The sequence below is a fragment of the Perissodus microlepis genome, chromosome 20, assembly GCF_051167445.1.
Source record: "Perissodus microlepis isolate ML-2025 ecotype Zambia chromosome 20, ASM5116744v1, whole genome shotgun sequence".
NCBI lineage: Eukaryota > Metazoa > Chordata > Actinopteri > Cichliformes > Cichlidae > Perissodus > Perissodus microlepis.
Window position 1 is genome coordinate 6,509,877 of NC_140480.1, and position 27,294 is coordinate 6,537,170.

Genomic DNA, 27,294 nt, shown 5'->3' on the forward strand with positions numbered 1-27,294 from the left:
GCTTTTGGGGTTGGCAGCAGAGTGTGCTGTGCCTATAAAGTTTTTTTCACTCAAACTTACCCCAGTACCCAAACTGAACTGTTCAGTCATTTCCTGCCATCCCCACTCAACCACCTCCCAGTCCCAGAGTTGCCAATAATTCAAATTTCACTGTTGAGTCCGCCTGGGTAAAACATCATGTCCTGTGGTATGGCGTTTACACTGTGCAGTAGTCGTCCTCTATGAACTTATAAAAAACAAGTCCCTCCAAAAACACAATCACTAAAAACCTCTTCAATCCAGATAAAAAAAAACTTGACAGATGGCTTATGGAGCCTCCAACAACTTTTGGCTTCAGAGGAATACATTTGTTTAAATGACCTACAAAGCAAAAGCAAACATTTTGGTCTTATTGAGTACCCACAAAACCGTTAGCATGAGCACATGGTTAGGGGAACCCTCCAAGACTAGGCCAGGCTCATCCAAAGCGTATCGCTTAATGTGAGAGAGAGAAGGAGAAGTGCAGAAAGAAAGGGAGAGAGCAAGATGGTTATCTGAAGTGAGGTCAGAAATGAAACATGTCATAGCAAATTAGACCCATGTTGTTTGAATTACTTTGGCCTGCTTCTTAAAGAACAGTCTGCCCATGGAAAGGGAGGGGAAAAAAGTGGACAGAAAATGTGTATCGAGTAGGAAAAGCAAGACACAGACGGAGGGAGAAAGCGGGAAAAAGGAAGATATGGGAAGCGATTTACAGTTGGAGCAAAAGAGATAAAGACATGGGATGATATGAAAAGAAAGAAAAACAGCGCAAGTTAGTAAGAGCGAAAACAGAGAGACACAGAGAAAATGCTTGACAGAAAAAAAAATTGTGTTTTCTCTGGAACAAATAATGTGACTTGGGCTGAGTCATGGGCCTGCTGAGGAATGATGATGATGATGATGATGATGATGAGAAGAAACCTTGGACTCATTCCTGTTTCGAGCTAAGTTTGGGGCATCATTTACCAAACTACTGGAGAGGGGCCCCTGCGTGTGTGTGTGTATGTGCAATAATAACCACATTCTCTAAGCATCTTCGGCCACCGGGGCCTGTTTTTATAGCTGGGAACAGGGATGGGCCAACACTCGTTAGGAGGACTATTTCGGCATATGGGAGAGAAAAAAATGAGGGGAGAAGGATGACCAGAAAGGGATGTGCAGAGGGACAGCGTGCCCGCAGCCTCACCGACTGGCCCATCCAATCAGTCTGCGTTGCACCAGAGATGAGAGCTGGCTTTCTCTGGGAAAAAGGCCTCCTGAGACGGGGATTCGAACATGCTTCCCGGACAGGATTTCACAACTCGGCAAGAGTGAGAAACACACTGAGAGCATTTTAAACAGTGACAGAAAGGGAAAGTTTAGCCGGGTCGACTGGAAATTACTCAATAAAATATTTCGAAGATGTATCCTCATTATTTTCCCTGTGCAAAAGCTATCTCGATTCTTTTTGCTTCTCTCATCGACTTTATTTGAACACTGTCAAATGTATTCTGCACTGATTCCTGCCAAAGATGGAGACGTCACCAAAGCACAAATGATGTGTACGTTTGTGTGTGAGTGCAATAGAGAGATGGAGCAAGATATCTCGAATTTGGCGTATTATGTAGACGCACATGCATTAACTAATGCACGCACACGTGAACTAACATGCACACAGACATACACACAAAAAAGAGGAAAAGTGCAAAACAACCAGGGATAAAGCTGAGCTGGTAATCTGTCCTTCAACAAAGGAATGCTTTTACGAGACACGTGTATTTGTCTGTTTGTGCGTGCCCATATGTGTCCATAAATGTGTGTGGCTGTGACTGTGTATTTGCACGCCCACAGTGTAAGTATCTCATTTTGTGTTTGTATTGTGTAGCAGTATGCCACAGTGCAAGTCATGCCACCATAAACACAAGGGGGGGGGGGACAGGCATCTTTGAATAGCAGCAGTGTGTGTTGGAAGACATCACGTTACCACTGACAGGCCCAAGGATGGGAAATAAATATTTACTCTAAGCTTCCCCAAATCACATCCAGAGATTTCTCTCCATGTCTCTTTCTTTCTGTCTTGTCTTCTTCTCTTCTTCTTGGTTTCCGTCCCTCTTTATGTCTCTTGTGTGCTTTTTTAAACTCCTGTTTTTCCTCTTTTTTTCTGTGTTCTCTGTGATCTCTTGTTCTTCACCTGTGCATTGTTTCACTCATCCTCTCTCAACCAAACACAGCACGGTAGGGTAGGGTAAGAGTAGGGGCCCATGTAGACGTTAAACATAGGTCGTGTTTCCACTGAAATACAAAAACCCCCCCAAAAGGTCCAAACCTATACACAAACATGCTCATCATACGCACACACATGCAGAGTCATTCGGAGATATCCATCTGGGATTTGTCATGTCAGACATGGCCCATGTCTCTCTCTTCTGTAATTATGGCAGTATTTATTTTTTCAGATCATCCCGCTGGGTTAGGAGCGTCCCGTAGTGTGGTTTGGACTTGGAAACACACGCCGTCAAGACATCCAGCTTAGCAGAGAAAAGGGCACGCAGTACATTTACTAGAAATTGGTAACCCATAATTCGGAGATTTAATGTAATACGAGTGTGAGCTCTGTATTTCTTTTGAGGACGTGTGCATGTGAATTTGTGTGCAAAGAGTGGTCGGTCCAACTACGGCAGAAATGGAATGAGGTGGTAATTTTTCACAGCAGTGTTTGTGCGATGTCAAGATAGTGATATTCAATATTATAATACTTTATTGCATTACATAAAACTTATAACCCACCCACGATGCTTATGTTTGTAACAGCTCTTGGATGTGTAATGTATTTAGAAGTTCAGACTGTGTTGTTGTGCATAATCTGTTAATCTAAATGTTGAGAATCGGAGGACACTCCTTTGTGCTTTTGGACATTATAGTGGACATTTTATCCTAGTGTTACTCAATTTAAAAAAATACTTGATGTGTGTTGTACGTGAGAGATATTCATATTTTTTTTCACATATTGTTCACGGATCACTTAAATAATACTGAGTAATACAAAAAGATAATTCTCTATTTTGGCACTTCTGATAGGTTTAAATTTCAGTTAGGACATAATTTACTGCTGATTTTACAGAGACACAAAAATCTAATATAGTTTCCTTTATATTTACATATAAAGGAAATTAAACTTTTATACCTGTATGATCAACAGTATGATCACAGGTATAAAAATGTATTTTTACCTTATCACTGGTTGTGCAATTGTAAGCCAGCACTAGAGATGAAAAAAACAAAACAAAAGTATTTGCCCCCCTTTCAGGGCACTGAAGTTCATCCCTTTTGAGCTGCCCTCTAGATCATCAAAGAAAAAATAGACAAAGTTATCCTGAGTAAATACAGAATGCAATTTTTAAATTTCATTTATTGAGGAAAAAAGCTATCCAAACCTACCTGACCCTATGTGAAAACGTAGTTACCCCCAAAACCTACTAACTGGATGTGTAATCCTTGGCAGCAAGAACCGCAGTAAAGTGTTTGTTATAACTGTGAATACGTTTTTCAAATTGCTGTGGAGGAACTTTGGTCAACACTTCTTTGGAGAATTTTTTTAATTTAGCCACATTAGAGGATTTACCAGCATGAACAGCCTATTTAAGGTCATGCCACAGCACCTCAATTGGATTTAAATATGGATTTTGACCAAGCCAGTCCAAAACCTTAAATTTGTTTATGTTTGAGCCATTCAGCAGATTTGCTGGTGTGTTTCAGATCATCTGCATAACCCAAGTGAGCTGGAGCTTCATGAACTGGCCATTCTCCTTCAGGATTTTCAGGTAGAGAGCAGAGTTCATGTCTCCATTAGTTGCGGCAAGTCACCCAGGTCCAGAAGCATCAAAGCAGCCCCAGACCATCACAAAACCAACACTGTATTTCTTTTTATGCAATTTAAGAGGACTCGGACGTTCCAAAAGGTTACATTTTTGTCTTGTCTGTCCACAGAATATTTTTCCAAAAGTCTCATCAAGATGTTTTTTTAGGCAGATGTGAGCCTTTGTGTTCTTTTTGGGCAGCATTAGTTTTCTCCTTGAAACTCTCCCATGGCTGCGATTTTTACCCATTTTCTTATTGTTAAATCATGAACTCTGACCTTAACTGAGGCAAGTGAGACTTGCAGTTCTTTAGATGCTTTTCTGGGTTCTTTTGTAACCTCCTGGATGAGTCGTCGATGTGCTCTTGGAGTAAATAGGAATTTAGTAGAATTTGGCTTTCCAAAAAATGTGATTTATCATAATCGACTCATGATTTAACAAGTGGGGCAACAGGGCCAGGTAGACTTGGATAGCTTTATCCCATTAATTAATGAAATCATCATTTAAAAAACACATTTTTATATTTACTCAGGTTATCGTCATGTAATATAATTTTTTTTTGGGATGATCTGAAACATTTAAGTGTGACAAATATGGAAGGGCCGAATACTTTCTCACTGCACTGTTTAAATCTGTGAATTTAATTAATATGTGAAGGGCAAGTTCAGTTGGTGTTAAAGCGGTCTTTTACACTTGCCTACAGGTTGCCTCTGATACTTTTTTCTTTGAAATGAATCAATTCTTTGAATTAAAATTCCTCATCAGCACAAACTACATCATCTGTGTTACTTGTCAGCATCTTTATAAGACAGAGGTTTTATGGAGACAGGATTTATTGAGGGGCTGGCGTATATTAGAGTCTATTGGGTAAATGGTGAAATTACCCCATCTGAACCCTAAGCCTGGAAAATCCTGCCCTGTCCTTAAGATGTCTGTCTCTGTTCTTACCCTTTTCTCTTTTCCCTTTGGGCTGCACGACTCATAGTAATGACTGTGCGTGTTTGTGTTTGTGTGAGTGTCTCCCCAGCTGAGTGGAATCACCCTCTGTCCTGGGCACATTCAGTGAACTTGGCACTCACAGCACCTTATTCAACACTCCCTGCCTCCTTTCACATTTTCTTCCCTGTCTGTCTGGCTCCTCATTTGTCTTCACTCCATTGCCTTACAAACCCTTTACCTTTCTTACTGTCTTTTTTTTAAATCACTTTCATCTAAGCTCCTTTTATTCCACCCTTGACAAAAAATACAGATGAGCCTCCTTAGAAAAAAAAAATCCAACAAGATAGAGATAATGGTTTATGTTCAATCGGCCCGTGGTGCTAATCAGGGACCATCGTGGGAAAAGCACAGAGGGATGGGGGCGTTGGTGATGGTGGAGTTGGAAAACCAGGCCCATTGTCCAAGGGAGATTAAAGTCCCCGAAAAGGCAGCATTGTCCACCGACGGGGATAAATCTTCCTCCTCCCGTCACTCAGGCCCTGAATTCAATTCTCCTCAACCCTTCCTAAAAAAGAGGCTTATCTCCTGCTCAATAGCTTGTTGCGCTACAAGCCAGGCAGGAATGCACCGAGTTGTATCCCTGACACCCGCTCACTGAGTTAAAAAGGAATTAGGGGTGAAAAAGAGAGAGTGAGAGAAAGTGAGTGCCTGAATTGTGACCTCTATTTTGCCAGAGGATGTGCGCTGGGAGGCAGATTGAGGTGCAGATAGAAGCTGACAGAAGGAGAGGGGACAAGAGAGCGGGATTGATTGACTGCTGCCGGGGGATAGAGGCCAATGGAGAAGAATAGAGCCCTGCTCAGTCTCCTTTCTCCAGCGCTGCGAGCAGCATGGTAAACTGCTGCCCCATTGGACGACGGACAGCGGAAGAAACCACTTGGGAGCTCCTTGCACGCAGTCTTGATGAAACCTTACAAACTCTCTGCCTACTTCCCTTTCTACGATCTCTTTTGTCTGCTATTGCTACAGCAGCATCTCTCCAGCTCCAGTGCAGGGGGCATCACCAGTTGCTAAGACCCACTTCTTCACAAACTTGGACACTCTCACACCCCCTCCAAACAGATTCAATTCAGACCCCCCTGGTCTCAAGAAAAGAGATAGACACAGACAGAGAGAAAGGATGGTTGATAAATAAAAAGAACTTGCACAGACTCAGGCCCATAGTCCCGCTCTGTTTAGCTAGGGGAGAAAAACAACCCCAAGCGTCCCCATTTTTCAGGCCTTTTTTCTTTCACTCCACCCCCGTATTAGAGAGATATCTCCAGGAAGAGACACAACAGCAGAGACGAAAGAAAGCAAGAAAAATGGATGGCGAGAGGCGGAGAGATATCGATATAACATTCACTGAATGCCCCTTCACTGTACCACTCGTCTCCATAGAAAAAGTGGAAATAAGACTTTTTTTCACCCTCTTTTCACACCCTGTTCTGCTTTTACAAGAAAAAACACACAAGAAAGCTGTATTTCTCCACTTTGCCAGCTATTTTGCCGTTTGTTGTTTTTGCCTGCTCTGTCCTCGCTTTCACAATGCACCCCTCCTACCCTTCACCCCCTATTTACCGTGACTTGGCTCTGCTTAATGACTGAGCTTACACCTGCTTACAGGATTAAATTAATTAGCACGAAACGGGGATCGGTGGAGGGAGTTTGGGGGTTAGGAGGGAGGTGGAGAAGAGGAAGAGGCGGGGGTGGCAAAGGGAGGACAACAACAGGGGGTCAGGAGAAAAGTACAGCAGGAAGCGGGCACAATAAAGAACAGGCTGCTTGGTGGCTGGTGCTGGGCCTCATGTTCGGCCGGATGCTTGGGGTGGCAGCAGATGAAAGAGGGGGGCTGATGGCTTGTTTTCAGAAGAGGAAACAAGGTTGACCAAAGAGACGGGTTGGTCAATGTGTTACAGGGACAAATAGTCTCCTGAAAATGTTTGGGTGTGTAGGGTCAGAGGTAACTGCCACCATTGAAGGGACGTGTCTGCACATTGGCAACACTGCCGCCGCTTTTTCTTTCTGCTTTTGGAACAGAAGAAAGACTGTAGTTCAGAGAAGTGGTACCCAACTTGGTACTCAGAAGTTTTCATGGATAAATCTGATGCATGATAATGGTTAGAAGATGGTAAAAAGCTAAATGTTGTTGCTGCTGTTGTGAAATACTAGCTAATCGTTAGTTTCTGGTTTAGGATTCAGATAGAATTTGAAGAAAAAAACACTTCTCAGTTGAACTGATCACTTTAGTTAAAAGTAATAGGGCAGTGTAGGGAGGCCTCATGCGCAAAACTAATTAGGAATCATTCACACAGATTACCAAACAACAGCAAATATGCAGAATTATAGAACAAACTTGAAAAAGGCACAAGCGAGAAAAAAAAGAGGCAAAGAGCAATACCAGGAGAGAATACGTAACCACTGATCAAAGTATCGAATTACTTCCAAGATTCACCCTGATTTTCTTTGTAAGTCTTCACGTAGTATCTCACATATGACTAAACTATCATCCATCTAGCCAACCCCACGAATCCTGCCGTCCATTATGTGATTACTTACTTTCACTTTTGATTGATTCAGTCTCATAATGTGCTCTTTATTTAGAGGGGAGTTTGTAAAAATGCACAGACCTCAGCTTCGCCCAGCCGTTCCTTCTTGGGCTGGCCTATCCTCTCCTCTGTCATCTGTCTCATTTCTCATGACCTCAGTCTTCTCCCTATCCCTATATCTTTGTCCCTCTCGGAAAGCTAGATATGTGGTTATAGGGCTGTATCCATCACAATAAGCACTTACAGATGGGCCTCTGCTAGCCTTGTCATGCTAGTGCAGTCAAATTTCTTCCTTTCAGGAGTTCGGGTGATATTACTCTCACATTTGCATATCTGAAGACATCTGTAGAAAACAAAAAACTGGCATTTGCAGGTCTCCAAAGAAACACTAAGGTGTTTCCTAGCTGACTTGTAATTATTGCAATAATAATTCTGCATGACACACACACGCACACACACACATCCACGCAAACCAAAACACAAACAAGGGGCCTTGTGACAGATGCGGTGTGGTCCAGCCCTTTGCATGGCAGTGGTCACTTCAATCCCTTCCATATGACAGTCATTAGGCAGGACGCACATAATTCTTTTGGATCCCTTCTCTGCCATCTAACACACACAAACACACAAAAGCCAAAAGGCACACACATAAACTCCCCGCTCTGACTCCCACAGTGCCTGGCTTAGCACATTCCATACCTGTATTAGCAAAGAGCTAAGCTATTTGCTTGCCTTTTACTAGTGCGTGGTGCTTTGTCTTTGTGCCTTTAGCTGTGCACTGAGCAGAGTAGTTGCACTGCAGCACAGTTGGACTGACTGTAGGGTGTTTGAGTTTCAGCAGTTCCCTCATTTAAACATAAAAATATTCTGTGTGTTTGATGTTCAGACTTTTGATAATGAGAGTTGCACTTGTGGAGCTGGGTGTCTGGGATTGCTATTTGGGTGTGAGTCTTGTGGTGTGTGTGTGTATCTGTGTGAGAGACTTTACAGCTGTGACAGTGTGTGGCCTTGCCAAATCGCGCCTCATGCTGATAACACCCTGACAAGATACAGGCAGACAGTGTTGGTGGACTGTCACAACAGTTTATTCCTCAACAGGTGAGGACCAGAAGCTGTAAAAAGCTGAAGATAAGGACGATAAAATATCTTTTATAACAGCGTCAGTGTGTAGCTATAGTGACAGATATTTTAAGAATCAATCACCACACAGGAAATCAAGCGTCGGTCTTTAATGTTGAATAATTGTGAATGTAGTGGCCAAGTTTTTTAAAATTCCAATTTGTATCTTGATTGTGACAGAAGAAGTCCAGATCAGCTCCAAAAATAAAGAGGAAATAGCATAACATTTTTTAAATTAGGGATGTCACGATAAGAATATTTTATGTACCTGTGATCCTGAAAAATGTAATATCTCTATAATGCCAGTGATACGCATATGATAATATTGTCAGTAGCAGTGTTTGTCTGCTTAAGAGCACTCATTGATAACAGGTGACTTCTGTGCACTTCCATATACCCCACCAGCACCAACACCACGCCTGTTGAAAACCCCCCAAAACCGAAACCACACCATAAACAAAGTTATAATATGATTTTGACTGTTATTATTATCAAAATAGCTATCAAAATAGTCTAATTCAAAGTTGTAGTGTTACTATGGTTACCTGAATTTTTTTTTTAACCGCTCTTAAACCTATATATGATGTCTTTTCTCTTGTCTTCTCTCTCCTACCTCTATTTTCCCCCTTTGCTTCAGTAGAATCTCAGTGCACAAAGTTTAGATGTTTCATTGGCTACCTACTCGCCATCCCCTGCTGAATGCAATCAGCAGACACTGCTGGTAATAACTTTCACTCACGCTTTTCACTCCTCTATCTTCTCTCCTTGCTTTCCTTACATCCCTTCCCTTTCTTTCCAGTGATTATACTCTACCTACCCACTGACCTACGCTGTTGGATAAAGGTGTTGAGATGAGTGACTGTTCGCTGTGCCATGATAAATCATATCCTCAAAATTATTATTCATTCACCAAAAGACTGCAGAAAAAGAGAGAAAAGAGGAGCAGGAATTGGGAAAGTGAGGGAAATATGTAACACATATTTCCATTTCCCCACACCGATATGAATGCATTTGATGATGTATCTATATTTACAAATATATTGACAAAAAGGCTTTCCATGTGTTTACAACATTCTTATTGTTGGGACAAATAAAGAAATAAAACAAGAATATGACCTTAAAATAATAATAGAATAATTGAGTAACACAGTGTGAGAAAAGTCATTGTGGTTGAAGGTCTATTCAGTGTCCCAGAGTGAAATGGGGGATGTATCAACACCACCTGCTGCTGGCTTTTTGAGATTTTCTGGTCCTAAAAAATTGACAGATAAACTTTTAAAAAGTCCTTAAAAGGTCTGCTTTTTCTAAAGCTATCTGGAAATGCCTGTCATATCTAAGTAAACAGGCAAGGTGAACTGTGTGTCTGGTAAGGTGGAATTGTTAACCAAACCAGTTGGTGACAAACCTGTTGTGGATTATGAAAAAAAAAGTTTTTATGTGTTGTTCTCATGGACAGCTTTTTGTTTGTGTTTTAACAGCATACATTAATCAACATTACAGCATTGTCCTCTGTGGTATTAAGTCATGTGATTGCTTGTTGTTGCTAATACATGATCCAAATGATGTCATTAAAACAACAAAAGTGAAGGTGGCTGCCTTCAGAACTGCCATTTGCCCCAACCACAAGATAAATTGCACTCTCAAATTTAGCATCAACACGGGTAGGGGTGTGGGGGTGCGGGTGCAAAAAAGACATAGCAAACAAGGGCCAATGGCATCAAAGCAATTAGTGGCTTCCCAGGTAACGCCCCCCCCCCCCCCCCCCCCCCCCCCCAGTTCTGCCCCACCCTCATCCTTTCCTCTCTTATCAGGCTAATTGAAGACAAGCTCTTTGAGACTGACACACAAAAGAGCCAACGGCAGAGTGGCATTTCAGACTCAACGGGTGGACTGGAGAAGGGGAGATGGTGTATTCTATAAGCACCCCCACCCATCTCCTCGTCTAAATCCCTTTTTTCTGTCTTTCTTTTATCCCATGGCGTCTCATTCAGGGCCCTACTTGACATAGCTCGACCTCTGAACCCAGAGTTTATGAACTGAAGCAGCAGCTATTTATTTGGTGTGGAACTAATGTGTGGCCTTGCCATTGTGCAGAGATTTGAGGCAATGTTAGCATTGTGTTTGAGTTGCTGTGTGTGCTTGGATAAGCTGGTGGTCAGCAGTGCTAATGCTATTTCAATGCCACTGACAACTAGGGTTGAGTGAATTGTTATTTGTTAGTAAATCACTAAAGATATGGCAGAAGAACAAACACGCATTTTTATTTCGTTCTTTTTTTTGTCTGGTCAGGTTTACCCTTCCACCAGGATTAGTAGTTATTGTTGTTACTCCAACCCCCCCCCCCCCCCCCCCCCCAACCCCCCTTCTATGGCCTTTGAAGAAAGTTCAAGAGCAGGGGCCTGTATCACAAAGGATGAGCCACTTTCAACTGGGATAGATCAACACTGTTGGTACCTAATGCTGCAAGGCTGACCACCTCCAGAGCAGATTAACTTAACTCAGGAGAACCAGATCACTGAAAATATGGAGTTTCCAGTTTCGCTGGATGCTAACACAAACTCGAGATTGATGATATAACGGATATAATGCTTTTTGAAGGTGCTATAGCTTTAGAAATTCAGTGTTACCATTTTACCTCATGTCATATTAAGTAATTCATTCAGGGCTTTAACCCTATCTAGCCCTATCCACTTTGTATCTTACTTTTGAATGTGCTCATAGCTGGTAAATCCAGAGCCAACATCGCCAGTTAATAACTTACTCAGTGATATCCAGGATGCTCAATATTAGGGTCAGTGGATGATGAGTCAAAGTGAGTAAACAAGCTGAACGTCTTCACAGGCACGAAATCTCGATTTTCTTGTTTTAGACCAATGTGAGCACAGGCACCTGTCTTTTTCAAAGTGGAAAAGGATTGCACCATTCCTAAATCCAAGCCTCCACCCACTGTGTAAACAGCGGTAATCTTTATAAAAAGATGAGTGTTCATCACTCATAGTTCAAAGGTGAGATTGTCATAGCTGTCTCTGTGAGTATTTATCAAATTCTGTGTTGTTTTCAACCCTACCTTGTTTGATCTGTCTTTGCTGCTAACGTATCTGTACATTTTCCATCTATTAAGCTCTTCAGATTTTTCAAGTAAAGTTGAAAAATCTAATTTTTACGTCTTTTACTTTTGTTTTTGTATTTATACGTAAATGTGTGTTTACATTTTATTGCCGTGTTTGCAGTGTGTGGCAATAGGACTCTACTGCTAAAATCTTGAAACATAAATTCATGTCTTAAAAAGAAGAAGATTAACCCAGGTTTTTTTTTTGTCAGTAAGATGGGTGCCTTGAAAGGTCTAAGTCACAGATTAACAAGCCATGGCCTATCTGTGCGCTACCTGCCCATGTTTGTGTGCAGGTGTGTATGTGTGAACCGGTAAAGTTTTTGAAGTGATTGCGTTGTAGCAGTCTCTTTGGAGGACATGCTGCTCCAAGCAAACACAGAGCTCTGCTTAAACAAACAGGGGAGGACAGGAGAGCAAGACTAATGATGGGATCGACACAGCTTACGTACACATGCATGGACACACACTCATACACAGATGCATGTATGCGCTCACAAGCTCACTAGAGCAAAGATGAGAGGAATTTGTCCCCGGAAGAGGAGTGGTGCAGATAGACCTTTCCTTCTTTTCATCATCCTTTAAAGTGCATCTATGTCTCAACGTCATGTTCCAGCTCCCTTTATTTACTTCTGGGTTTTAAACAAGGCAAACGCATTGTACGATAATGGGCTATTATCTATTTTTTCACATATTTTAACAGTTTTCGCGTTAACAGTACTTTGTTTTGATGCTTTATGCTCGGTCGAGCTTGCGCTAGTGTGCAAACGTGCACGTGTGCGTCTGCACGTGCATGAGCCCACGCCTGCCTGAGCACCCTGACGGCATTGTGTAGCAGAGTCCTTGACAGAAGTGAATTAATCAGACCCCTCTAGCCCATTTGTCTCTATTTGGGGGACTAATTGGAAAAGAAGCAGGTGTTAATAGGGAGAGGGGAGCGCCAAGTGTGTGTGTGACTTTGCGTTTCTTTTGCGCCTGTGTGCGTGCACGCATGCATGTAATAGAAGTCTCAGAGCTAAGTTAACCAGTCTTAATTAGGCGTGTTCAGGCTCCAGCCAACCTTATGTATTTTTCACTTTATCTGATGAAGGCGATGCAGCGAGCTAGAGGTGGAGACCGGGGAAGAGCAGGGGATCGCAGACGGCCTTTTGCTGCCTGCCCAGCTGCACGCTCACAAAAAAACTAAATAAAACATTAAACATTCAAACTAAAACATCAGCATGTCCACACGGATGCAAGCGGTAAACACACACAACCACACAAAAGTTGAATATGCGATACCTCATGCTGTTTAGAGTGGGCACGGTGTGATAGACAAAGTTGCACACCATGTAGAAGATAAGAAAGAGCGGTCTCCTGTCTGCAGACGTTTACCTCCACTTCTGGTGTGTAGACTGTTTGTTTGAGATGCTCAATTTCGAGTGTATGGCAGGCCTGTGTCCTGTCCTGAGGGTAGCAGGCGATAAAGTTTGAACCTGTTTGGAAGCTCAATCAAAGGCCCCACTAGCTCGTTAGCTCCCTGCATATTTAGCTGTCTAAGTGATGTCAGCAAGTTTTAATGGACGGCAGCTTTTCTCAATTACGCAGGAGGGAGGCAAGCAAACTGTATCCAGCGCTACATGCATATATGTGTGTGTGTGTGTGTCTGTGAGAGCGTGTGTGTTTTTGATGTGGTGTTTACTCAGTTGAAAGCTGTCTCCTGTGTGGTCTCGCCACAGAGTTATCCCCCTCCAGATCACACACACGCTCACCTGAGGCAGTGTACGCATGTTTGTTATGCACAAGCGAGCGAGCGTGTCTTCAAGGAGACAAGTAGGTGTAGGTACAACATGTGATGAACCTCTGTAAATCTTTAGGGGGGGGGGTGGTTCGCAGACATATAGAGTGGACGTGCATACATATACAGAGATTCAAGACGTAAACATACAACAAAATCTTCCATAATATTTAGATATTTCTCTGCAGACACAACTCCAGACATACGCGTACACCCGCACACACAAAGACACATTGTTCTGACTTCTTTCCGACCGGCTTCATATCTGTTTTTGCTTCGGTGTCACACACACTCAAACGCACAGCAGCTTGGATGCTTTGTCAATTAAGCACCCAAGCTTAACGCATTCCTGAACTGTATATCTGCATGAGTATGTGGACAGGCGGAATCCAGCATTAAGCATCAGAAAGATTAATTCTCAGTATTTTAACCAGGTTTAGAGTATATTATTTTTTTCAGGCATGGGCCGTCTATGGCTTCTTATGTTTGGACAATATTTAGCACTTTCGAAGTTTGCTGTCTTTTGTTAAAGATAATTTTGTAAGAAAACATTTTTACATATAAAGTACCAAAATGGTTTTGTTTTTGTGTGTATTAAGCCTAAAAATTAGAACTCTTGAGACGGTACCTCGTCCCGTCTATCTAGTGAGTCATCTGTTTGACTTTGTTTATTCTCTGTTGTCCTTGGCAGATCCCTCTAAGAACACAGTAATGCCGTTCTAAATTATTCATTTATCTCAGTCCGGTTATTTTACATTCTTTTAATCGCTACAAATCTTCCTACTCTAGTATAGCTCACATTATTTTTCTTTAATCCCTCTTGGCTCTTTCCTTGTCCATCTCTTAATTCTTTTCCTCATCTGTCTTCCAAAGCTGCTTGCAGCTGGTTTCTCCGACACACTCAGTTAAAGTTTTAGCTGAACTGAGGAAAGCTGTGAAGGTGTTTATTTTTTGTATTTCATTACATATTTACTTCTTTAAGGGAAAGTTTTGTCGAAATTGTTCAAAGCTAATGGGTATCTTTGTGTGAGCGTATGCCTGTGTATGTAATGGGTGTGTTAATGTGGCAAAATATGCATCTATGTGAACATGCTGCCCTCCTGAACCTGGTATGCCCCCTGACACACACACACACACACACACACTCACTCACTCACACACACACAGTCAGAGGTGGGATGGCTGCAGGCAAGGAGGCAGGTCGGCAGCGATTAGAGGGGCTGTGTGTGTAATGGTTGCCATGTGCGGACCCATCTCATCCGCCATTACACACACATGCAGCGCCTACCGCCCGAATCCCTCCAAGATACCATACACTTTTAAAAACATTAGCCACTAATGCTTTAATGCCCTCGTGTCGACGTGGGGTTGACTGGAGCTAAAATGGCAGACACAAAGGAATGCTGGCTTATTGTAGCCTGTGAGGATGGGCGCTGGCTTACTTTTGATTCAGACGTGATGGAGCTGTAGCCTGGCTGAATGCTCCTTGAAATATTTCACTGATGTGTTAAACACCATGATGCACTTACCTTGTTTGTCTTTACTTATTCTAATTCCCTTGCACTTGCTGTGTCATTTTTTACTATATTTACATTGCGCATACTGAAGTATTATTTTCGCCGGTATAGATCATTAATCACAAGCTTCCATGCAAAATGCTGACCGGTGTGGATATTTACATGAGAATGGTGTGGCCATGCTGCTGAGCGAGTAATGACTAACGAATGCTGGGCATGGCTAGTGGCCTTTCTCTAGAGTGTGCCAGGTGTTTGTTCCAGGTCAGGCTGCATGAAAAACAGCATCTGACCTTGAGATGGGTGGCTGAAACCAGAGTTACCTGCACCACTTCTAAACGCCAGGCACCTGAAATAGTCTGAAGCCACACCTCTCGGCTCCCTCTTGTTTGTTCACTTATTCTCCTCCCTGTACCTGTTGTTCTATGATATATTTATGTATATTTATAAAAATGGGAAAGTACCCTCGTCCTGTGTCTTTTCCCTCATCTCCTCCCACTTCCACCTTGTGCAAATACAGAACCTTTGGTCAGTGGACACTGAACAGCTTCCTTGTCTGTGAGCTCGGCGAATGTAAACACGACCAGAGAGGGCACAAAAACAAAAGTGTTATTGCGAGGGATTCATTGTGTCAACATCTTAGTTGGGGAGCTCCACAAGGAGAAAAGGGAGCACAGTTTAGCTTATTTACTGACAAAGGTAGAGGCCTGTACAAGAGCGTTATTTAATGCACAGTTCGACTTTACGTGGACCTGGTTAACTAATCAGTAAAATCAACATTTTTCTCACGAGAGGTTGCTGAGATCCTCCATTCAGTTTCATTACCCACACGTTGCTGTACGCATGTTTCACGTTCACAGGGGAGGCATGAAAAAATTCATTGTTCACCCAAGAGTTTAGGCGGGCAGGAAAATGATGTTGAAAACAAAGTCTTTATGCTAGCCCCTGTGAATATTGCCACTGAGAGGTTTGTGGCCAAGCCTTTCAGATATCGCAGCCTCTCGATGGTACATTTGCTAAATATTGTTGGTCTCTGTTTCACTGAAAGTAGAATTCCTTGGCATCTGAATGCTTTTCTTGAGCTTGCGCCAGGAAGGCAGGGCAGCGAGACAGACATCTACATAGAGAAAGGCCCCACCTGACCTACAACACACACACATACTCACACACTAGAATGATTAGGTGTGGCAGAAACCCACTGGAAAAAAAGACATTATCAGCGCCACATTTTTCTACTCTGTGAAAAGTAATTGTTTCTCGGATCTTGATTAGTAATTTAGGGAAAAGAGTGCTAATGAGACTGCCGGTAACTTGGCACTTGAGTGCAATTAGTGAAATCAGATTGAGGTTATAGACACTGTAAGGTGCTCTCTCCCTCTCTCACTCTGTCAATAGAATAGACTTGTTTCTTCCATGTATCCCGTAGCTGTGTTTATGTTTGAAACCAATTATCTGTTACACCTAAAGTTGAAAAAACTAGAGGTAGGAAAACTGTCTGTTTCTGTTATCTCGCTTGTAGATGTATTTTGATTTTAAGAATTAGTCTTCTGCATATTGTGCACAGAAGGGAATTTATAAATGGATATGTTTAAAATACTAAAAGATTTTTGGCAATCTAGTGTTAGAGAAATCAATTCCCTTTTAAGACATTGTAGTAAAATACATGGAAAAAAAAGTTGTGTTCCTAAATTTGCATTGTTCTCTTTCAAATGATTCCTTCAAACTGTAAAACTTTTTGTACATTTACTAAATTAACTAATCAACTATCTGCCTTTTGCTACAATCTATCACCTTTCGCCTTTAAACATTGACCAAGCAGGGATCAACTTGATCGATATAGAAAGAGCTCTCGCTTTTTCCCTGCTTTGTTAGACTTTGTTTCTCTCTCAGTCAGTCTCCTTCACAGTTGACCTGTCCCCCGGGTAAGGAGATTTATTAATGCCGGTTCTTTTACCATTCAGTGGAATGCAGGAGGAGAATTTTATAGAGGTTCTTAATGAACTTGCTGCCCAGTGTTGGGCTCAGCACCAATTAGCACAGCTTTTAATTATGGCTCTAATCAGAGAAGCTGATGGAGAGAGTCCCTTCAACCCTTGAGTACAAGTGACCCTCTGTGACATGCAGATACACGCAGGCACATGTCCACAGTATGACTGATTAAATGGAGAAAGTAGGCTTTATTAGAGAGTATATGTATTTAATAGAAGAAATAGTAAATCCTTACCCAGCTTCCCCTCTCATTTATCTTCAACTTGCCTTGTTTTATTGTTGACCCTAGATCTGTCTGATCCAGCTAACAGGGATATAAACAGAGCTGGCCCCAAAATAGCCTAAAATGCTTTTATTTAGAATCTCAAAGGCAGCAAGTCAAGGGTACATGTTGCCTCCATCCAAAAGCATGAAGCAACAGGAAGAGAATGTCTACTCGAGGAGTCTGCCAACTTCCCAAGCTGAAGGGAAAAATTGGTATTTTTATTATGAAGAAAGGACTCTGACTGTTTGACTTAGAGCTCATAGAAAAGTTCCTTTCTGTCACTTGGGAAAGAGAGAAGACATGCGACAGGCCGAAATCAGTTATTAATGTGTTTCTTTTCTTGAAAAAGAAGCACTGCTTTTGCCCCAGTGCCAAGCTTGCTTGATTCAGTGCTTCTTTGCAGTAATAGCAGTGGAGGTTAAGCTCTTCGGAGTGCACGTGCTATTCTGGAATTAGTTTGACTTCTTTTGGTAAAGACTGTCAACAGGACCTGGAAAGGATTCCAGCAATACTCAGGCTTTTCAGGAATATTAGAGGGCAATATGTCATTTTTGGCAAAAAAAAAAAAAAAAAAAAAAAAAAAGACGCTCGTAGTAATCTGAGCTTCGTCCATATGAATCTGATTAAGCATGTATTGTAATATCTGTGCACACTGTCTGCTTAAGAGGTGAAGCGTGAAAAGTGCAAACACAACGCTCCATGGCAGGGGAGGTCAAACTAAATTTAGTTTATTAAAAAAACAAAAGAAAAAAAAACCACCAGGATCTAATGGACGCTTGTTTGTTAGAGGTACATAAAGAGACATTAGAGAAAAGGGTTCTGCCACCTACAATGAAGCAAACATTCATTACCATCATCACAAAAAAGGGGAAAGACCCAAGGGTGTGTAAGCGTCATCCAGTTTTGCTAATGTAGGTTGATGTGAAAATTATTTCTAAAATGAGTGTGAATGAGTAAGATGATTGCATTATTAATAAACCACAATCAAGTAGGATTTATTCATGGTTGAAACTCTTTAGGAAATATAAGATGTTTCATTAATGCAGCCATCTCACTCCGCACCAAAAAGGCATTTGATGGTTTTTTGAATGTTTTTCACTCGAAAATGGGACAGTTGATGTTTATTTATTAGATGGAAGACTGAAGGAATAAAGATTATGGAAGACTGGATGATTACTTTAAAAAATTTGATAAATACATACAACATAAATATCCATCTTTGTGTGTTGAAAGCTGTTCTTTCTAAGATCCTGGATCAAAAGCTAAGGTCACGTGGCTCAGCTATTCTCAGCATGGTGGCTGAAATCAGCGACCTATGAAAACCAACTTATGCAAATACACCACCCACAAGATAGTTAAAAGTTATCTTTAGGATTTTTCCAACAGACGCACTGAAATTCAGTGAACACAAAAAAGACAAACCCAACAGAAGCAGCAACAGAATGTTTTCCAAGAGAGAAAAAACAGAAAAGTGGGCCATCACTTAGTTGTGTTAGAAAATGAGCTAAAATGTAAGCAACCCCAACCAGGACATAATTTAGCAATTTTCAGATATGCATTACAGTCCAAAACCTTTCTAAGCATTAGCTCAGAGAAGTGAATGCAAGAATGCACATCCTGTGAAGGCTGATTGGCCTGCACTGGGACTAAGACTAGCTCGCTAGTACAAAGTCTGTGTGATATCCAGTTGCGTCCACATGAGAATACTGCTGCAAGTGTCTGGTGAATTCGCAGGGTGTCATGTGTGCTGTCTGTTGTACACCCTGTCCAAGCAGCAACATCTTGTGAACAAAACAGAGTGTTTTTCTTCTATTAGCAAGAGCATGTTTGAAGTGGACAATATCCTGCTGTGTGCTAAAAGTGACGATACACCATCTATGACCATTGTCCTGAATTCAGAATTGTCAGATATTCTTTATATCTTATCTGGAAACATTTCTGTTGACTCTGTTGTTTAACTCTGTTTTGTTCTGCACAGAGTTGTGTGTGTGTTGTTGGGTGCAAGTATTTACAATTTGTTTGTTCATTTGGTCACATGTGAGTACATATGAGCACATATGAGTATGTGCAGTGCATAGATACTTTCTTAATCAGCTTCTGTTTTGTTAATCAGAATATATTTTCTTATCTCACAGTATACTAATCTTTCTCTGTGACGTCACGCCTCGATATCAAGCCTGAAATATGGGCATTGGTTATGTGCATGCATTGCTTGAGCATAATTTCTTGCTTGCAAAACCTGCAGTGTAAGCTAATTTGCAGTTGTTTCTGCATGCAAGTATTTATGAAATTCTTCCATATAGCACCTGGTATTAAACATGGCAGTAGACCTTTCTTAGAGGTGTCAGGACACAGAGAAACAGAGCATTTTACTGTGATTCCTTCTTCGTGCTTGTCATTTTATCTCTATTTCTTTCTTTGGCCTTTTTCGTTTTGCATATTCACTGGGAATTGTTAGCAAAGCTCACCTACTGTTTCTAATCAGCTGCTTTTGTAGTTCCCCAGTAGCAGAATGTAGCTCACCCTGGCAACACTCGCATACACACACTTATCAAGAAAAAAAAGCACTTTGGGGAGCATTTATAAGAATACCTTTTCCATATCTTTGCCTTTGCACTCTGTCTCAACTTTGGCACAGATATAGGTAGATACATGCATGCAATCTTGTGCACATACAGCCAGTGTGATAGCATAGCAGACAGATTGGCATTAAGAATGACAAATAGAGGAAGATAGATAGTAAGGTAGACAGAGAGAAAAAGGCCCAGACAATGACCCTCCTTGAAACTTGTTAGAAATCGCGGCATTCAGCATGGCACTGGCACGGCAAACTTTAGGAGAACAGCCCATCTGTCTCTCAAAAGCAGCCCCTCTCCCCTGTCTCTTTCCTCCTCTCTCTTTTTTTTCCGTGTTTCTTTGTCACTCTCCAACTTGGTTGTACTTCCTGTAACCCTGGTAGCCTTTATTCCTTTCATTCAAAGAATGAGTTTGTAGTTGCACTGCAGCTCCCAGCACATTGTGTTGCTTTAGTGCGTCTGCGGTCCCTTTTCTGCTTTGGGCATAGAGAGAATCGAAACTATCTTCCTCGCTTTAACATTTAGTTAAAAGTGTCATTTAGAATGCATTGTACCGTGTGTATGCGCTATTATATTTGCATGCAGTAGTTGTGTGTCGTGAAAGATTGCCAAGATGTCATGCCAAGACAACTTTTTTGATAAAATATACGTTTTTCCCTTTTTTCTATTCTGTTAACTATGAGATTTTCTCTATTGTTAGATGTTTTTTTCCACAGAAGGATAAAGTCCGAACATTAGGAGAAGTTTAACACTAACGACAACTTACTACACAAAGTATAGAATAACACAGAGTAAATATGGCAAATTATGTATTTTCATCCAACTGGAAGTGGAAGAGGATGGACAGATATATATATATATTTTTCATGTAGTGCGCATATACCCTTTCAATATACAAAGTATGTTTATAAAAGCAACATATAAGACAATATCACTTTTTATATGTTTGTGTCTAGAAGCCACTTTCTTTAGCTGTCTCTGTACAAATTGAGGCTGATTTCAAAGGGTTCTAATTCTTTCATCACCTGCTGTGTTTCATTATATCAGCTTGTAATTCTGAGCCCTGACGCTTAAACAATACTAACACACACGCACACACAGACATGGGCACACAAACACACATAACCTAATTAAAATGGTCTGGTTAAGCACCATGCGTCAGGGCATAGTAGGGGTAGGTGTTAGGCTTTTGGAGGAGGTGGGGTGTTGTAGGCTGGGAGCGCACAAATCTCAACTTAAACGTAAAGAGATTAGACAACTTTTGCAAGATATTAGCTGTTCAAAAATGAGAAAAATGTCCCTAAGCCTCTTGTACAAGCGCTGCATGTGGACAAGGCCCCCTTTTGTTTCACAGGGAGAGGCATGAAGCAAAGTGTGATTAGCCTGTGTGTGTGTGTGTGTGTGTGTGTGTGTGTGTGTGTGTGTGTGTGAGTGTGAGAGAGAGTCACCAGGCCTGTGACGTATAGGATGAAAGGACAAGACAAGTGTGTGTGGTGGCTGCATCACCATCATGCCATGTATGACAATAAAATTATGGTTTCCCCACATTTCACTCAGGTTCTTTAAAACATGAAGTAACATTAAAAAAAATAGTGCTCTTAAGCTGTTTTTATGACCACACGATACTTCCCAGATTTAAAGATAGTTAAGTGTTATCGTGGCATATAATGAAAATGGGAATTGTAGACATAACTCTATAGACACAAGGTTATTCGCCAGATACTTGACCTCATATATGTAAGCCACTGTTTAGTATCAAATAAAAAGGCTTATGCTACTGCTATAATAACGTAGTAGTAGCGCAACTCATGATAAGACATTGCATGGTGCCTACGTGAGTGTGACCATCATGCACTGCTCTTACATATGAGGCCTTATAAGACATATTTTACGTGACATTCAGGTAAATAAATGGTGTTTATAACCATGGATAACAATTTGTCAGTATGAAATAAATAACTTGAATGATCAGAAGGTGGCACTCCGCATGGAAATGTTACCCTGCCATTTGATTTGATATTTGAACTTATTATTTGTTGTTATCAGATTTTTTTAAAGGAATATTGTTCCTTTACGTTCATCTATATGCATAAACACATAACGTCTGTGGTCATACTTGATGTGTGTTAAACACCCATTGACTGTATTTGTCTGAATCAGTATTTTGTGTTGTTTCTGTCAAGCTTTAGAGGCCAAAAGAGATATGGAGGGATAGAAGAAAGGGCATTTAATGATGCCCTCTCTGCATGATAAGGAGAGCCACCAGAGTCCCTGGTGTGTGACATGGCCTGGCCCCTGTCATCACAGAGCTCCTGTTGTGGCTGAGAAATATCCTCCTCTACCCCTCCCTCACCCTCACCTACTTTCTCTCATTGCCAGAGAGGGGGTGGAGAGGTGGGGGGCAGTCAGACAGACAGAGTCCAGACAGAGGCCATGTGAGTATGTGTCATATGGAACAGATTTAGTGCTAATGACTCCCACCCACGCACCGACGCATCAGCTCCACCTCAGCGCTACACACACGCACATACTCTGTGCCCACCTTCTGCCACCTATTCCTCCAACCCCCAGCTTTCATTCCTCCATCCTGGCCAGTATCATCCCTTCATGAGCAAAGTGGGTTTGTTCCAGCACCAGTGTCCCATGGCTTCACCCATTCAAGCACAGTTGCGCCCTTCTCACCCACTGCCTTCCCCCTTTCCTTCTGGTCATCCCTCAATGGCGTCTTGGAGTGAAGACAAAATTAGGTCACAAAAATTAGGACATTAACTTTGTTTGATTTTAATGTCAAGTCTCATTTTAGGAACTGGGAGCATTTAGAAATCAAGCGCTTCCCCAAAAGGGACTGGCATACACCTTCTAACCTGCTAACTTTCTTCTAATATATTCTATTATATTCTACTGTTAGCTAAAAAAATGAGGGTAGGCCTTGGTTCTGAAGAATTGAAGTGAGCATTTTTTGGGATTTGACTAGGGATTTGGACTTAACTTCAGTTCAACTTGAATGATTTAAAACTTCCCTTAAGATCTTTAAAGTTTACTTAAAACATACTCTGACTAGTCTAGAAGCACTCCAGGCTTGAACTGGGGAAGACTCTAGGCTGTCTTTGAACCTGGAAACAGGTGTGTCTTTCTGCAGGTTGGGTGCAGAGGTGGTGGTGTAAGGAGCTGATACTTTGTCAGGTTAGGACGAATGAAGAAAATGAGTGAAGTGTCATTGACAGAACCGGAGGGGGGGGGGGGGGGGGGGGGATTAGAGAAAAGTGGGACTATCTAGGGCAGACAGTGTTGAAAAGATTTTTTTAAAAAATGTGAGAAAGTGTCGACAGAAGGTGGATTTCGAGTAAAAGTGCTGCTGTCCCTTTAGATCCAAGCAGCAATCATGCGTCCTGAAAAACATTCTTCACTGAAAGTCTCAAGAGCCCCATTTTCACCATTTTTTACAATGAATAAGATATATTGTTGTATGTAAATTACGATGTGGAGATTGTGTTATGGAGCTTCGACCACTTTGGGTCTTGACCTCAACATCGACCTTCACTCAGCCCATCGGGCCTCTGCACTTCCCCTATCTATGTCACATTGAGTCTGGCATTCTTTCACGTTAGCGCATCGCAGCGCTGCAGATAGGTCTGCCAGACACCTCCTCTTCTCTTCTAGTATCTCTCCAGCACTCACACACATGGTTAATTGGTAACCAGAGTTTATGAGTAGCTGGGAACTCATAGTTTGACGACGCAGTTTGAAGACGCGTGAGATAATATGTCGGCTTTCGGTGAGTTATGATTACACATGTGAATGTTTGAGATGTATGTCTGAGGTATGGTACTGCGTGAAATGTGGGTCTGCGTATACGTGTTGTAGTTTGAGGTTCTTTCGAGTTGTGACAATGCTTCTAGAGAGGGGTGGTAACGGGCTACTTGGGATAATACTAAATATTTGTTTAGTGTTATCATGTGAAGTTCCTTTAAAGCACACGTTTAATTTCCTTCTGCTGAGAAATGCGAACATCTATAACCGCCGCATGTGCAACACATCCTTTTTTTCGTATCATTGAACAATAACTTAGCGAAGGATTCTCTTTTAGACCGAAGTTATTTTACCCCTTTGCCTCTTCAATCAATATCAATAAAGTGCTCTGGTAATCTATTTTTACCCTCCTTCAACAACTCAGAGATCAATACTCACCTGTCATGGTTTCAACGCTGAATGTTATCACTTGTGCTGGAGATTAGCCCGCTGGAGCATCTTATCCTGACATTTTCTGTTAACCTGAGTTATGTAGGTTAGAATCAGAGATCCCTGTCTGTTGCTTATAGGTTATATTTGTCCAGTGATCACATATCAACTTCAAGTAACAGAGGACGATCCCTTAAATATTACCTAAAATGTGGCCCATTTTCTTTCTTTTTTTGTTTTTATTGAGTTAAGAACTTGTGAATTTTTAAATTTTCTTTCGACATATCTGAATATTTTTTCCAAGGAATTCTCCGTCAAATTTTAAAAAGCAAGAAAAAAAGCATTCTTGTTCGAAGGTGTTCCTCTTATTGTTTTACAATTTATTTTCAATGTGATTTACATAGCGCAAAATCACAACAACTGTTGCCTTAAGGTGCTTTTTATATTGTAAGGCAAAAGCCCAACAGTATTAGAAAGAAATCCTCAACATTCAAACGGCCGGCAATGAGCAAGCAAGTGGGAAAGAAAAACTCACTTTTAACAGGAAGAAACCTCCAGCAGAACAAGGATCAGCCCATCAGCTGTGACTGGTTGGGGGTGAGGTGAAAGACCAGGGAGCAGAGCGAGGTAGAACACACCGTGATCAGTTCCCTGTTTTGGTCAGCTTTTTTTCTTCTGAGCCTCATGTCTTTAAAGTTGTTAGTTACACAAGGGCTCTTTGCTCTGTTTAAGTATTTTTTGTATTCTCTGTTATAGCGTTTTCCTCTCACTGGTCAGTTAACCTGCCCGGTTAATGGGAGCCTATTACTCTGTCACAGTAGTGAAGACGGTCATCCATATCCCAGACTGACACAGCACCCAACCAGGGCCATCCTTCATCCCATTCTCATCCTTCAAGCCTGACCACTCTCTTCCATCTGTCTGTCAGACCAGGACTTGACCTCTCACCTTTGGAGGCCCGCCCATCTTGTTACCCCTAACCTTCTCTCAATTGTGCCACTGGCCAGCAATGGTTAATGTGTGTGTGTGCGTGTGTGTGTGCATCTGAGATCATTTTTATTCTCAAAACTGTTTCTGAAAGCCTCTAAAAAGGTTTTTGTGATATTAAATAGTTCATTTACACTTAGTTGGATGTAGTTGGAGTAGGATTGGGTCACATCATTTTAATATTGAGTATGAGTTTGTTTTTCTTTTTAAAAAAACAATAGAACATCAATATCATCCGGTAACAGCTTGAATGTGTTATTATTGGTATTTTTTTATCTGTAGAAGCACCACTTAACTGTAGTCAGTTTATTTTTCTATAGCTCACAAATGCATTCTTCTGACATGTAGATATATTGAGAATGGCACTATTATGAGAATCAAATTCAAATCAAACCACTTCTAGCAGTGATTTTGGTTTAATGGTGAGTTTGATGTGGCCCATTTGGACCGGCTCAGCATCCAGCCCAATGTGATGAATGGTTCTAGCTAAGGTAGCATCAGTGCTCCCTTGCCCTTGTTTCTTCACACACACGCACGCACGCACGCACGCACGCACACACACACACACACACACACACACACACAGCCACTCATTGCCACCAGACCAGCCATGTAATTGATGACAGAGGTCTAACATTTGCAAACCAAATGTGGAAGAGGGAGAAAGAGCAAACTCTACTTCTAACACCTCTTTCTTTCTCTCCTTTTCTATCTCTCTGCCTCTCCACCTCCTCTCACTGTCTATACGCCCACTCTTTCATTAGGCATTTGTCACATTGATATGAAGGGCCAGGGCAGCATTGTGACATGCTCAGAAGGCAGTATAAATATTTGATTAGCTCTAATGGAAATCGTCACAGGGCGCTAATTGCACCACACATTATCTGAGGTGCAGTATCAGCAGCGGACGTCCCCTTTGATCCTCCCTCTGTCTGCCCCTCTCCTCTTCCTTTTACCCATTGAAGCCTCTTTATTCCTTTGTTTATGCAGTTTATTTTGGGTCATATGTCATTAAGTGACCTCACCAACCCACCCCTCCTGCCTTCCTGCCTTTTATTGTCACTAGCCTGTCTCGCTGATATCTTTCTTTCAACGCACCGTGATGTCGCAGTCTGCCTCTGCTCTCCTCCTTAACGTATTTGTGTTGTTGTTTCCGTATTTCCTTCTGTGAAGTAGGTGAGGCAAAATAGCGGCAATGGCCGTATGCCCACGGAAATGTATGCACCCACGGGTAACCAGAGGACAGTAAACAGAAGGGAAACCACATAGACGCTTGCTTTCATCTCCAGCCAGTTCAGGACGTAAAACCAGTTATACGGACATGAAATATTACCATGGGAGGGTTATAAAATATAAACGGATATTAATGAAATAAAAATCAATAAATTGCTGGTGCTGGGTATATACTTTCTAAAGATATGATGATTGGATGCATATTTAATGCTAATTTTACGCAAAAAAAAAATCACAAGTCAGGCTTAATAGCCTGAGAGTCATTTTTTAAAACAAATTGAAAGTCCATATTTTAACCATGTTTTTGTGTAGCTATTCCAGTAAGAATCAAGTCAGTTTTTGTTGCACCTGTCACCACTCAGCTCAGTAAATGTGCTCGTTCATTCTGGCTTCAAGCCTCCATTTACTTGTTTACTTCCAGTGTTGCTTTTAATGCGAGCAACTCTGTTTGTTTTTGTTTTTTTTATGGCTGCTTCTAATGCACACGCATTACAATTTATTTTCTTAACACATCCTTCCTTAACCTTCGTTCTGTTTGTGTTTACTTGTTGTTATTTACGGTGCGTCTCCAGCAAAGATCTGTGACATTGTTTGCTGTCGCTCCCCTTTCTTTCTCTCTTTCTCTCACCCTCCCTCAGACGCTTCCATTTAGCCAAAGACAAAACAAGTTAATTAGATCGGAAGTGCGGGCCCATCAATGGGGAATCAGTATTCAGATCAAGACCTTGTCTGGACACAAACAGCAGGAAGCCAAACAAGACCCCAGTGCTGCTGAATGGGAGGACGGGAGAGGGAAAGAGACACGGAGAGAAACAGAGAGAGTGTGAGAGCCTGTAGAGGGTGAATGGGGGCAAAATGCACTGTTTGGCTAATTCTGTTGTATCTCTGGGTTCCCTTTCATATTTGTGTGCCTGAACAACACCTTGTCCTTGTAATACAAAGTTAGTATTGTTTTGTATCATTTTGTATTTGTATTTTTTAACGTTGGTTCTAAATTTGTTTTGTTTGTGAAGTTTGGTCTCCTTCTTACCTTGCTCTGTTATTAAGCATTGTGAACTTGACTTGTTTATAAAGTTGGCCACTTCCACCTTACAATTAAGCAAGATGCTAATGCATGCTGCTATTGTTAGGACACTCTGAATAGCATTGAAGGTCAGTAATG

At 41.5% G+C, this 27,294-nt stretch overlaps 1 protein-coding gene across 1 annotated transcript in view; it reads left to right on the forward strand.

Annotated features, from left to right (window-relative positions):
• Positions 1-27,294, forward strand: part of prdm16 (PR domain containing 16) — a 174,818-nt gene that overhangs the window by 22,083 nt on the left and 125,441 nt on the right.